Genomic DNA, 14,245 nt, shown 5'->3' on the forward strand with positions numbered 1-14,245 from the left:
TGGGTTAGCAGGAGTATACCTCAACTAATAAAGGCCATATATCACAAGTGTGATATGTTCAGTGAAAAGCTCAAAGATTTTCCTCTAAGATCAGAAACAAGACAAAGATGTCCACTCTCCCCACTTTTATTCAACATAGTATTGAAAGCCCTTACCAGAGCAATTAGACTTTGGAAAAAGTAAAACAACCAGGTCAGACCACCAAAAAACCTGAAACTAATAAAGTTCATTAAGGTTCCAGTGTACAATAATCAATACACAGAATAGAATATAGTTGTATTTCTATACACTAACAATGAGCTAGCAGAGAAGTTTCTTCATCCCACTTACATTTGCATCAAAAAGAACAAAATAGGAATTTAACCAAACGGGAAGACCTATACACCAAAAACTATAACAACGTCCACACTACCCAAGGTAACCTACAGCAGTACAATCCCTTTCTAAATTTCAGTGGCATTTTTCACAGAATCCTAAAATCTGTGTGGAACCACAAAAGACCCCAAATAGCCCAAGCAATCTTTTTAAGACTTTATTTTCAAGTAATCTCTACACCCCACATGGGGTTCAAACCCACAACCCCAAGATCAAGAGTAGCACACTCCACTGACTGAGCCAGCCAGGAGCCAGCCAGGAGCCACCAACCAAAGCAATCTTGAGAACAACAAGAGCTGGAGGCATCATGCTTTCTGATTTCAAACTATATTACAAAGCTACAGTAATCAAAATAATATGGTATGAGCACAAAAGCAGGTATACAGATCAATGAAACAGAATAGAAAAATTAGAAACAGAAAAGAACATACAATGGGGAAAAGAGTCTCTTCAATAATTGGTGTTGGTTAAACTGGGTATTTACATGCAAAAAAAGAAAAAGAAACTGGGCCACTATCTTCTACCACATATAAAAACCAACTCAGTGGATTGAGACTTGACCATAAGACCTAAAGCTATAAAACTAGAACATAGGTGGTAATCTTGGCATTGCTCTTGGCAATGATTTTCTAGATCTGACACCAAAAACAAAGGCAACAACAATAAAATAAATAGGATAACATCAAATTCAGCTTCTGCACAGTAAAGGAAACCAACAAAATGAAAACACAACCTACACAATGGGGAAAAAAATACTTGCAAATCTTCTGGTAAGGCATTAATGTCCAAAATATATAAAGAATTCACACAACTTAATAGCAAGAAAACTTTAAAAATGGGTAGAGGGGCGCCTGGGTGGCTCTGTCAGTTGAGCGTCCGACTTCAGCTCAGGTCATGATCTCGCGGTTCGTGAGTTCGAGCCCCGCATCAGGCTCTGTGCTGACAGCTTGGAGCCTGGAACCTGTTTTGGATTCTGTGTCTCCCTCTCTCTCTCTGACCCTTCCCCACTCCTGCTCTCTGTCTCTCAGAAATAAATAAATGTTAAAAAGAACTTTTTAAAAATGGGTAGAGCACTTGAACACTTTTCAAAAAGATATACAGGTGGCCACAAGTACATGAAAAGGTACTCACCATCACTAATCAAGGAAATGTAAATCAAAACCACAGTGAGACAGTATCTTACATTCATTAGAATGGCTGTTGTCAAAAAGAAATAAGGGTTCCAAGAGTGGAGAAAAGGGAATCTTTCTTTGTGCACTGTAGATGAGAATGTAATTTGGTGCAGCCACTATAGAAAACAGTACATTAGAGGATCCTCAAAAAATAAAAAATAGGACTACCACATGATCCAGCAGTTTTGCTTCTGAGTATTTATGCAAAGGAAACAAAAACACTAAATCAAGAGGATATCTACACTACCATGTTCATAACAGCTTTATAACATACACACACACTGGAATATTCTTCAGCCATAAAAAAAAAAAAAAAGAAAATCTTGACATTTGCAACAACATGGATGGACCTTGAGGGCATAAATTATGCTAAGTGAAGTAAGTCAGAGAAAGACAATACCATATGATTTCCCTTGTATGTGGTATCTAATTTTTCTTTTAAACCTGAGCTCAGATACAGAGACCAGATTGGTGGTTGTTACAGGTGGGGGTTGGGTGAAATGAGTGAAGGCGGTCAAAAGGTACAAACTTCCAGTTATAAAGTATGGAGATGTAATGTGCAGCATGGTAACTATAGTTAATAATACTGTATTGTATATTTGAAAGTTGTTAAGAGTAGATTGTGAAAGTTCTCATCACAAGAACATTTGTAAGTATGTATGTGAATTGATATTCGCTAGAATTGTGAACATTGCACACAATATGTACAAAAATCTAATCTTAATGTCCTATAACTGAAACCAGTATAATGTTATATGTCAATTATATCTCAGTTTTAAACAGTGAATGTGAAACAAAGTAAAGATTGCTCTCTGAAGCAAAAGACAGTATATCTTAACTGCTTCTGTCAAGGTCAAACTATATTACTTCTCTCAAATGAACTACTTCTTCCAACACTAACTTCCTCTCCCCCCAAATGAGTTAAATATAACCAAAAAAGAAATTGTATATGATGACTATATTAAAAGCAAATGAAACAGACGGGAACTCTACAGTAGATTAATTGGAAAGTATTCTAAAACAAAACCTGTAAGGAAATCAGAAAAGCAGAACTGGGCAGAAGGAAGGGCTGAACCATTATGAAGTTTCAACAGATGTCCCTTGCAGATCTCTAGTTCCAAACCTGAAATGACCCTTCATAGAAGTCCTAATTGAGTCACTGTGGCTGAGACATACTCCCATCTCAACTAATCATTTAGTTCAGGCTATCTTCCCAGGCAAGGCAGCTGCCATAAGCTGAGCCATTTCCAGAGAAAAATTCAGCTGCGAGCAGTCACTAGCCAGTGTATGTGGTACCTCTGGAAAGAGCTTATTCATGAAAAGGATTCTAGGTGGTACATCCCAGCATCCATTACACAGTTCAACATCTACTTCCGCAGATGCTGGATGGAAATACAGGTCATAGAAAGCCCAGAGGTACTGAGGAAAGAAGTCATTGAGAAAATAACGCACCAATAGTCAGGAGAAAACATAAAACCCAGAAAAGAACCTGGCATTTGGGACAATCTATTCCTTAAGAATATTGTGGATTCCAGAAAGTGGCTAAGGGCCTGAGAAAAAGTATAGATCTTTTTTTTTTTTTTTTAACCATGCAGTGCTAGTGGGAAACAAAACTGGTATTGAGAAGGATCAAGTAGGTGGTGCTTGAATACCCGCCCCCCCCACCAAGGCTTTGAGTTGGCCTAGAGCTAATGACTAACTAGAAACTGTTCCTCCGACAAACAGAAGTCCAGCTTTAAATCTTCTGAATTATAATTCATTACTGTAATCCAGGATTACTCTTACCCTTAGCTGCCTACCAAAAATGTAAATCTTCTCTGGAGGAAGAAAATGTCATATTGGGCCACACACTTTTATTATAATTTTTGACATGTACTAATCAGGGCATGAAAATAACCATGTACATAAGGAAATAAAACACAACTGTAAACTGAAAAATATAGACACTAGGAACATACAAGAGATCTAAATAAAGGCCCTACCAGAAACATATTTTGCAATATACTCAAGCAAATTTAAAAATTGAGAATTTTGACCAAAAACTAGAAATTGAATTTTAAAATGGAAAATCTGGAACTAAAAGATATGAGACATGGAAAACTCAGTAAGTGGCATTAACAACAAATTAGATAAAACTGAAAAGAAAAGCAAAAGGCCATGTAATTTCTCTGAGAAGGAAAAGCTAACAGTACAGAAGAGATATGTGTAAAAATACTGGCTAAAAATTTTCCAGAACTAATGACATCAAACCAGATTTAGAAGAACCACTAACCCCAAACAGAACAGACCAAAGAAAACCACATCTAGACGTACTGTGGTAAACTAAAAGCTAAAGCAAAGGTAAGGCACAGCCATGTGAGGCATGAAGGAGTGTATTATCTTGAAAGGAGCAACAATCAACTCCTGGATGACTTCTTAACAAAATTATGGAAGTTGGAAGATAATGTATAGATTCAAAGTGCTATAAAAAATAGCAGCCAAATGTTAATACTAAGTGAAAGTATGCTTTATGAAAACAAGTGAAAGTTTTTTCAGATAAATAAAATGAGAGTACTTCCTATTAGGAGACCCACATCAGAATAAGTGGAACAGGCAAATATTAAAATATACCAAAGAAAAATAATTCTATGATAAAGAGAAACCTTAAACCAAAGAATGAAAATGCCCAGAAGTATACTTAGCCATAAGGTGTTTCCTGATTACTCTGACCTAAAACAAGGGTTGGCAAAGTTCCAAAAATTTTCCAAAAAGTAGACATTCCTTTTAGCTATCTAGTTGCATCTGTCACTACACTTAACTCTGTTGTGGCACAAAAAATCCATAAATGGAAACCTTAAAAAACAGGCTGTACATTCATTCTCAAACACCGAATGCCTATCCTGTGCCTATTGCCATATAGAGCACGGGAGATTCAGTGTGAATAAGAAAAGTCTTTGCTCTCTAGCTAAGGGACAAAAGTTCTCTTAGGGGACCCGATCCTAACTTAGTCAGATAAAAGAGCTATCAGTCCATGAACCATTAATATTTCCTGTGTGATTCAGGAATATGACTTCAAGCAACACCCCGTCTCCTGACCCAGGCCTTTTGCGTGGCCTCAGTTCTGTCAGCAGTGGTGACAGCAAGTTGTATTTCACAAGCAGGCCAAAATACTCCTTTAAAACAGGCCCGATGCAGCCAGCGACCAAACACTGCCCACAACAGGCAAAGAGAGCCACAGCAGACAACTGGGCTGAAAGAAAAAGAGGCCAGGACTCAACAGCAGGGCACACGCAACACACACGGGAGACACTCCCTGAAGTGCCGGGTACTGGGGAACAGGAGACACTGCATGGCAAGGCACTACCGGACCTCGTCTTCATAAGGCCATTACTTTCAAGAGCAAAAGATCTCCATCTTTTGATTTCCTAACACACAGAAGCAGAGAAGTAGACAACATGAGGTGACAGAGGAGTATGTCCCAAATGAAAGAACAGGACCAAATCACACAAAAGACCTAAGCAAAACAGATATAAGTAACGTGCCTGATGGAGAATTTAAAGTAATAATCGTAAAGATACTCACTGGACTTGGGAAAAGAGTAGAGAACATGAGTGATATCCTTAACAAAGAGATAAAAAAGAACCAATCAGAGATGAACACCATAAATGAAATTAAAAATACACTTGATGGAATAAATAGCAGGCTACAGGAAGCAGAGGAATAAATTAAAGACCTGGGAGACAGAGTAATGGGGAAAGTAAACTGAGCAAATGAGAGAGAGAAAGAAAATTATGCAAATTGAGAACGGTCTTAAGGAGCTCAGTGACTCCATTAAACATAATAGCATTCGCATTATGGGAAGGAGAGAGAGAAAAGGAGGCAGAAAAGTTATTTGAAGAAATAATAGCTGAAAACTTCCCTAATCTGGAATGATATTCATATCCAGGTGGCACAGAGATTACCCTAAAAACAAACAAACAAAAAACCCAAGGAGATCCACAATAAGACACATAGTAATTAAAATGGCAAAAAGCAGTAACAAAGAAAAAAATTTAAGTAGCAGGAGACGTTACATACAAGGGAAATCCCATATGGCTCTCAGTGGATTTTTTTTAGCAGAAAATTTGCAGGCCAGAAGGCAATGATAGAATATGTTCACAGTGCTGAAAGGGAAAAATCTGCAGCCAAGAATACCCTATCCAGCAAGGCTATCATTCAGATTAGAAGGAGAGAGAGTTTCTCAAAAATTAAACAAGTTCATGACCACTAAACCAGCTCTACAAGAAATATTAAAGGCGACTCTTTGAATGGAAAGACCATAAGTGAGAGTATGAAAAGTAAAAAAACACAAAAGCAGGAATAATAAACATTTCTGTAAAAATCAGTCAAGAGATTCATAAACTAAAAGGATGTAAAATATGATGCCATCTACCTAAAACGTGGGCGTAGGGGAGAGGAGTAAAGAATGGGTTCAAACTTAAGCAACCATCAACTTCATATAGACTGCTATATGCAGAAGATGTATCCAAATCTAATACTAACTACAAATCAAAAAGCAGTAATAGATATGCAAAGAATAAAGAGAAAGCAGTCCAAATATATCACTAAAGAACCCCCATAAACCATGAAAGAGAGCAAGAGAAGGATCAGGGGAAAAAAAAAAAAAAAAACTACAAAAACCACCACAAACAAGTAACAAAATGGCAATAAATACACATCTATCAATTTCTTTGAGGTGCCTGGCTGGCTCAGTTGGTAGAACGTGAGACTATTAATCTCAGGGTCAGAGTTCGAGCCCCATGTTGGGTGTGTAGCTTACTTTTTAAAAAAATTAAATAGTGGAAAAAAATACTTTGAATGTAAGTGGACTGAACACTCCAATCAAAGGACATAAGGTGACAAAATATATTTAAAAAAAAAAAGACCGACTATATGCTGTCTACAAGATACTCATTTCAGACCTAAAGACACCTGCAGATGGACAGTAAGGAAATGAAGAAACATTTGTCATGCAAATGGATGTCAAAAGAAAACCAGGGTAGCAATGCTTCTTTCAGACAAAATACTTATTTTAAGGTTTTATTTTTAAGTAATCTCTACACCCAGTGTGTGTGGGGCTTGAACTCACAACCCTGAAATCAAGAGTCCCATGTTCTACCAATTGAGCCAGACAGGCACCCCCAAACAAAATAGACTTTAAGGGGCAACTGGGTGGTTCACTCAGTTAAGCATCCGACTTCAGCTCAGGTCACGATCTCGCGGTTTGTGAGTTCGAGCCCCACATCAGGCTCTGTGCTGACAGCTCAGATTCTGTGTCTCCCTCTGTCTCTCTGCCCCTCCCCTGCTCTCTCTCTCTCTCAAAAATAAATAAATGTAAAAAAAAAGTTTTTTAAAGAAAACAGTCCCATTTACAATTATGCCAAAAACAATAAAATATATAGGAATAAACTTAACCAATTAGAAGTGAAAGACTTGTACTCGGAAAACTGTAAAACACTGATGAAAGAAATTGAAGATGGGGTACCTGGGTGGCTCGGTCAGTTAAGTATCTTACTTTGGCTTAGGTCATGCTCTCACAGTTTGTGGGTTTGAGCCCCACATCAGACTCTGCTGACAGCATAGAGCCTGCTTCAGATCCTCTGTCTCCTTCTCTCTCTGCCCCTCCCTCGCTTGTACTCTCTCTCTCTCAAAAATAAATAAACATAAAAAAAGAAATAAATTGAAGACAACGTACACACAAAAAAATGGAAAGACATTCCATGCTCATGGATTGAAAGAATATTGTTAAACTGACATACTACCCAAAGCGATCTACAGATTTAATGCAATCTCTATCAAAATACCAACAGCATTTTTCACAGAATTAGAATAAACAATCCTAAAATTTGTATGGAACCACCAAAGACCCAAAATATCCAAAGAAATCTTGAAAAAGAAAAAAGAAGCCAGATATTACAAAGCTGTAGTAATCAAAACTGTGGTACTGGCATAAAAATAAACACATAGATCAATAGAACAGACAAGAAAACACAGAATTATATGGTCAATTAGTCTTTGACAAAGGAGGAAAGAATATACAATGAGAAAAGGACAGCCTCTTCAACAAATGGGGGTGGGAAAACTGGACAGCTACACGCAAAAGAATGAAAACGGACCACTTTCTTACACCATACACAAAAATAAAACTCTAAATGGATTAAAGACTTAAATGTGAGACCTGAAGCCATAAAAATCCTAGAAAAGAGCACTGGCAATAATTTCTCTGACATTGGCTATAGCAACATTTTTCTAGGTATGTCTCCAAGGCAAGGGAAGTAAAAGCAAAAATAAACTATTGGCACTACATCAAAATAAAAAGCTTCCGCACAGCAAAGGAAACAATCAATGAAACAAAAAAGACAACCTACTGAATGGAAGAAGATATTGGCAAATGACACATCTGATAAGGGGTTAGTATTCAAAATATATAACCAACTTATACAACTTAACACCCAAAAAACACATAATCCAATTTGAAAATGAGTAGAAAACATGAACAGACATTTCTCCAAAGGTGGCATCCAGATGGCCAAGAAACACATGAAAAGATGCTCAATATCACTCATCATCACAGAAATGCAAATCAAAGCTACAATGAGATACCACCTCAGACCTGTCAGAATGGCTAAAATCAAAATCGTAAGAAACAGTAAGTGTTGGCAAGACTGTGGAGAACAAGGAACCCTTATGTACTGTAGGGAATGCCACTGTGGAAAACAGTGGAGGTTCCTCAAAAAGTTAACAATTACCCTGCAACTCAGTAATCACACTACTGGGTATTTACCAAAACGCAAAACAAAACAACAACAAAAACCACTAACTCAAAAGGATATATGGGGGTGTCTGGGTGGCTCAGTCGGTTGAGCATCTGACTTCGGCTCAGGCAGGTCATGATCTCATGGTTCATGGGTTCGAGCCCCACGTCGGGCTCTGTGCTGACAGCTCAGAGCCTAGAGCCTGCTTGGGATACTGTCTTCCTTTCTCTCTGCTCCTCCCCTGCTCACCTCTGTCTCTGTCTCTCAAAAATGAATAAATATTTTAAAAAGAATGTTTAAAGGATATATGCACTCTTGTTTATTGCAGCATTATTTACAATAGCCAGATTATGGAAGCAGCCCAAGTGTCTGTTGATAGATGAATGGATAAGGAAGATATGGTAGGTATACATATATACAGTGGAATATTCTACCACACAATGGAATAAAATCTTTACTTTTGCAACAACATGGATGGTGCTAGAGAGTATAATGCTAAGCAAATAAGTCAAAGAAAGACAAATACCATACAATTTCACTCATATGTAGAATTTCAGAAACAAAAACAAAATAAAAACATGATAACTCCAAAAACACACTCTTAACTATAGAGAACTGATGGTTACCAGAGGGGAGATGGGTGGGGGGATGGGTGAAATAGGTAATGAGTATTAAAGACTACACTTATCGGGGCGCCTGGGTGGCGCAGTCGGTTAAGCGTCCGACTTCAGCCAGGTCACGATCTCGCGGTCCGTGAGTTCGAGCCCCGCGTCAGGCTCTGGGCTGATGGCTCGGAGCCTGGAGCCTGTTTCCGATTCTGTGTCTCCCTCTCTCTCTGCCCCTCCCCCGTTCATGCTATGTCTCTCTCTGTCCCAAAAATAAATAAAAAAAAGGTTGAAAAAAAAGAAAAAAATAAAGACTACACTTATTATTATGAGCACCGAGTAATTGTATAAATGTTGAATCACTATATTGTACATCTGAAACTAACACAACACTGTATATTAACTATACTGGAATTAAAATTAAAAACTTAAGAAAGAGTAGAGGAATATACATTATGCAAGTACCAAAATTAATGTGGTACGGCTATTTTGCTATCAAAATAGACTTTAAGGAAAGACACATCATAAAGACAGCATCCTTTTTATTTTCTTTTTTTATGTTTATTTATTTTGAGAGAGACAGAGTGAGAGTGGGGGAGGGACAGAGAGAGAGAATCCAAAGCAGGCTCCAGGCTCTGAGCTGTCAGCACAGAACCCAACACGGGGCTCAAACTCATGAGCTGTGAGATCATGACCCGAGCCAAAGTCAGACACTCAACCAACTGAGCCACCCTGGCACCCCAAGACAGCATCCCTCTTATAACAATAAAAAGATTGGTCCCACAAGATACATTTCTAGATTTTTAAACATTCAGAAACATAGTTTTAAAATATGTAAAGCAAAAATGACAGAACTAAAAGGAGAAATAGACAAATGTACAATCAGAGTAGGAGAACTTAATATATACCTTTCTTGGTAACTGATTTAACAAGGAAACAAAAAAGTAAGTTGCTTATCAAGTTAACTATCAAGTTGACTTAACAGCTATTCATAGAACAATGTATCCCAAAATAACAGAACACACATTCTTTTCAAGTATGAAAGGAACATTTCCCAAAATAGTCCCAATACAGGGCCATTAAGCAAATATAAACAAATTTTAAAGAACTGAAATTATTCAGAGTATGTTTTCTGATCATGGCATTAACCTAGAAATCAATTTGAAAAGAAACTAGAAAACTCCTGAAAATTTGGAAATTCAGGAATTCATGTATAAATAATCTAAGTAGACTGTCTAAGGAGAAAGCACAGCAGAAATTAGAAAACATTTTTAACTGAATGACAATGAACGTAAGGCTCGTAACATCTTGTAGAATGTAACTACAACTGTATCAAAGAGATGACTTTCAGCCTCAAATGCCTATTAGAAAAGTCAGTTTTCAGTAGTCCTCGTAAGATGAAAAAGAACAGCAATTTAAATCCAAAAATGTAGAGAGAAGGAAATAATAAAGAGAAGAAAATCATGTCATAGAAAACAAACATACACTACAGAAAATCACCAAAGCAAAAAATAGATACTTTAGAATGCTAAGATAATTGATAAACCTATGAGCTGTAGTGATCATAAAAAAACACACGTTATCAACATCAAGAGCAAAAAGAAGGGACCTTACAGGTCCTATAGACATTGATAAGATATAGAACAACTGCACGTAACTAAATCTGAACATGTTTAGAAAATGGGCAAGTTCCTAGAAAAGCATAGTTTACTAGAACTGATACAAGAAAAAATGGAAAACCTTAATATTGAGGCAAACTTCATATTCCTATCCAACTGCCTAATAGACATATACGCTAGGTCAGAGAACCAGGAATTATCCATGACTGTCCCGATTAGTATCTTCCCTCTGGTAGCTATAAGGCTGATATGGTGATAAACCAGAAGCAGAGTCTGAGCCAGTTACTGATTTACAGCACACAGTTTGGACTGTGTTGGACTCACAGTTTCAACAGATTTCTTAAATGAAAATTATTATATTTCAGTGGGAAAAGTACAATCCCGAAACAGGGAATGGTGATACTTGAGAGAATTCCAATAGTGTAACTCCAAGTACCCCGACAGGAGCTCCTCCTCCTCCCCCTATCTAATGAGAATGGTTGACTTTCTTGAATACCCTCTAATGACCACACCAAAATAAAATTCCAATTCTCGTTTGCCATTCATACACCTCTTACTGCCTCTGACCTCTGACTAAGCCAAACCCTGGAAAAGAAGGCTGACATATTAAGAGAGTTGCAACAACTTTCTAGCTCTTGAGGAATACATGTCAAAAAAATTCTGAGGATACTAAGCCAGGGGAAGAAAAACATAGTTTAGATCAAGCTGAATTGATTGAGTACATTTCATAGCAAGTGATCAAAGGTGAAGATCTAACACCATTCCAGCACAATTCTGTGTCCCATCTTCTAACAGTAGCTGGGTTCTCGCTGCCTTGAAACGCACCCAGGTCATATAACTAAAACTAAGATCACATTTCCTTGAGGATATGTTTCCTGCAATATTTCTGATACCAATTACTTAATCAATATTTGTATTTTCAAACAACAGAATCTCCTCAATCTAGTTTAAGCAGTATCGTAAACTCACAGTATCATTGAAAACGTTCGATAGGATTCTAGGCTGGATTCTAGGAATGTCTCCCAATCCCATAACTGTAGAAGTAAACTCGCCAGGCGCAACAGCTGCTTTTATGACCAAGGAGCTACCTGCCACGTCAGAAAACCTCCATCCATCACAGCCACTAGCTCCCAGATCACATCACCCTTGGTAAGAGCCAAGCCTGCATAATAAACAGATGCCTCAGGCCTTGCTTCTCTCCCCACATAACTCAGTTCTGAATCAAAATCTCATACAAGTCATCTGATCAGAGGAACTTTGGTTTTGTTTGGCATCTTAGCTCTGGAGGAGTCTGGGAAGCAGGTTTTAGCTTTAGCATAGCACAGGAAAGTATAAAACGGGACTGACAATCTATAGTATATTCTTTATACAATTCAGGGTTTTTTAAATATTAGATAGATAGATAATAGAAGGTTAGACAACATACTTTTTCACTTAATATATTTTGGAGATAATTCTATGTTAACATATGGATTACCTCATCCTTTTAGATAGCAGCACTGTAATGCTTCATATGGATGTGCCATAACTTACTCAACATCACCTTTCTGGAGGATACTTAGGTTTCTTCCATCTTTACTGTTTAAAACAATGATGTAGTTCTTCATCCTAACCACACACCTGTAACAAAGGCCTAGGATGCTGTCCATACGTTTTGTTTTTTCCTTCCTTTTTAGAAGCTTGCAATTGGGTTTCCTGGTCAGAGCCATTGTTTTTACTTACACATGCACCTCTCCCCTTGCCACCCTTAAGGTCTAACATGTTCCTTTCCCAAAGAGAATATATGCTGACACGCTTACTTGCATTTGGGGAATTTCAGATACAAAATAGCCTGGTTCACTTTCTTTTTGCTGCAGCATTTCTGAGTCAGTCATCTTGAAAAAGTCCCTAATAGAGCACTGTGTCCTCTCCCACGCTTTTGAATAATTCATCTTTCGTAGAGTGCCAGTTCTCTAAACCAATTAAGAACAGTGGCTCACAAAGGCATTCTCTGTTTATAAAAATGCATTTCACAACCCCAGGGTAAACATACAACTACTACAGGGAGAGTGTGATGCCCACTGAAATGAGCAGTCACATCATCAGATTAACATGAAAAAGAAGCTAGAAGAGAAATATACACATTTTAAGAAATGCTCCCAGGTAGCAAATCATTGAATATGAAATGCAGAAAGTCGTAATTTTTCTGAACTTCATTTTCACCATTTATAAAATGGGATAAAACCCACTTTCATAATGCTCCTAAAGGACTAAACAAACATTAAACTAAAATAGCCTACTACTACTGGGGCGCCTGAGTGGCTCAGTCGGTTAAACATCCGACTTCAGCTCAGGTCATGATCTCATAGTTCCAACTGAGGTCACGAGCTCACAGTTTGTGAGTTTGAGCCCCGTGTCAGGCTCTGTGTTGATAGCTTGGAGCTCAGAGCCTGGAGCCTGCTTCAGATTCTGTGTCTCCCTCTCTCTCTGCCCTTCCCCTGCTTGCTCGCTCGCTCTCTCTCCCTCTCTCTCCCTCTCAGAAATAAACATTGAAGAAAAACCTAATAAAATACACTAGCACTATTAGACACTAGATGTACAAGTAAATGTGTCAAAATGCCCTAGGACCATGTTAGCTAAGAAGGGCTGTAAGTTGTCTATTGACCAACTTTTCCTAACATTAGTACCTTTCTCCTTAAGTGATTTTCTCTTATTCTGGCTATAAACTGATTATATGTTCGTCCTACCCCAAAGCCCATCTCCAGCCTGTGCCTCAGCAGGTACGCAGCCAGGACAAAAGGGCAGGGGGAGGTGCTCCAGCAGAGACCAGAGACCAAAGCATGCTTTTCATGAGCTCCCTAATTCATGTATACACATATGCTTTGTGTAGTAGAATAGTTTAGATTTTGTGATTTCCTTGCAAGACTTGTAACCTGGATATATGCCATGGTGAGACCCCAACTTTCACCGAGCCACTGCTGAAGAACCAACAAGGCACACACAACCGCTTACTAGCCGTGGAACCGTGTGCCACATAATTCTGCACCTCAGCCTCTTCTTACGTAAAAATCATCACAGGTCACCGTGCAGAGTAAATGTTATTTCTATTAGAAATAGAATATTTCTATTATTTTCTATTTAGAACAATGCCTGCCACAAGGAAACAGTATCACTGTAATCAAAAATAAAATAATCAAAAAGCAGCTATTGATTTGGTAAGCTAGGTATTCTCTAAAATTTTTAGTCCTGGATCTCAAATGCATCGCCCCATCTTCATTTATTACACCTAGACCCAGTTCTCCCCCGTTTTACTAGGCTTCTCTTACGACTTTTTCGCTCTTGCTCTTAGATTTTAATAATACTTATACCTGTAACACTCACCATGGTATGGCTTGCATCAGGTACAGACGTCTACAACTGTATCTTCTGTGGTCTCCAATAGAAGACTCCTGCGGACGGGTTCAGGATCACCTGGGGAGTCCAGGAGACTCATCAGTAGGTCTGGGGCTGACCCAGACACTCAACATTGTTTAGCTCCTTAGGTGAGCCAACTGTGCAATCAGGTCTCTAAAATTTTGAGTTCCAGGGGGCAAGGGCAGAGTCCTGGCTGTTCTGTTGTCCTCTACAAAGCCTTACACTGTGCTGGCGCTTAATAAATGTTTTGTTTTTAAAGATTTTTTATTTCTTTACTTTTGTAAAGTTTACTTGAGAGAGAGAGGGCA

At 38.2% G+C, this 14,245-nt stretch overlaps 1 protein-coding gene across 2 annotated transcripts in view; it reads right to left on the reverse strand.

Annotated features, from left to right (window-relative positions):
• The window catches only part of PRDM4 (PR/SET domain 4), a 57,474-nt gene that overhangs the window by 14,329 nt on the left and 28,900 nt on the right, over positions 1 to 14,245 (reverse strand). For both annotated transcript variants that reach the window (XR_006205082.1, XR_006205083.1), the window contains exon 12: positions 13,905 to 13,994. The gene's annotated coding sequence lies outside the window, so the exon portion shown is untranslated. The remainder of the gene's footprint in view (positions 1 to 13,904; positions 13,995 to 14,245) is intronic.

Source organism: Panthera leo, chromosome B4 (assembly GCF_018350215.1).
Source record: "Panthera leo isolate Ple1 chromosome B4, P.leo_Ple1_pat1.1, whole genome shotgun sequence".
Taxonomy (NCBI): Eukaryota; Metazoa; Chordata; class Mammalia; order Carnivora; family Felidae; genus Panthera; species Panthera leo.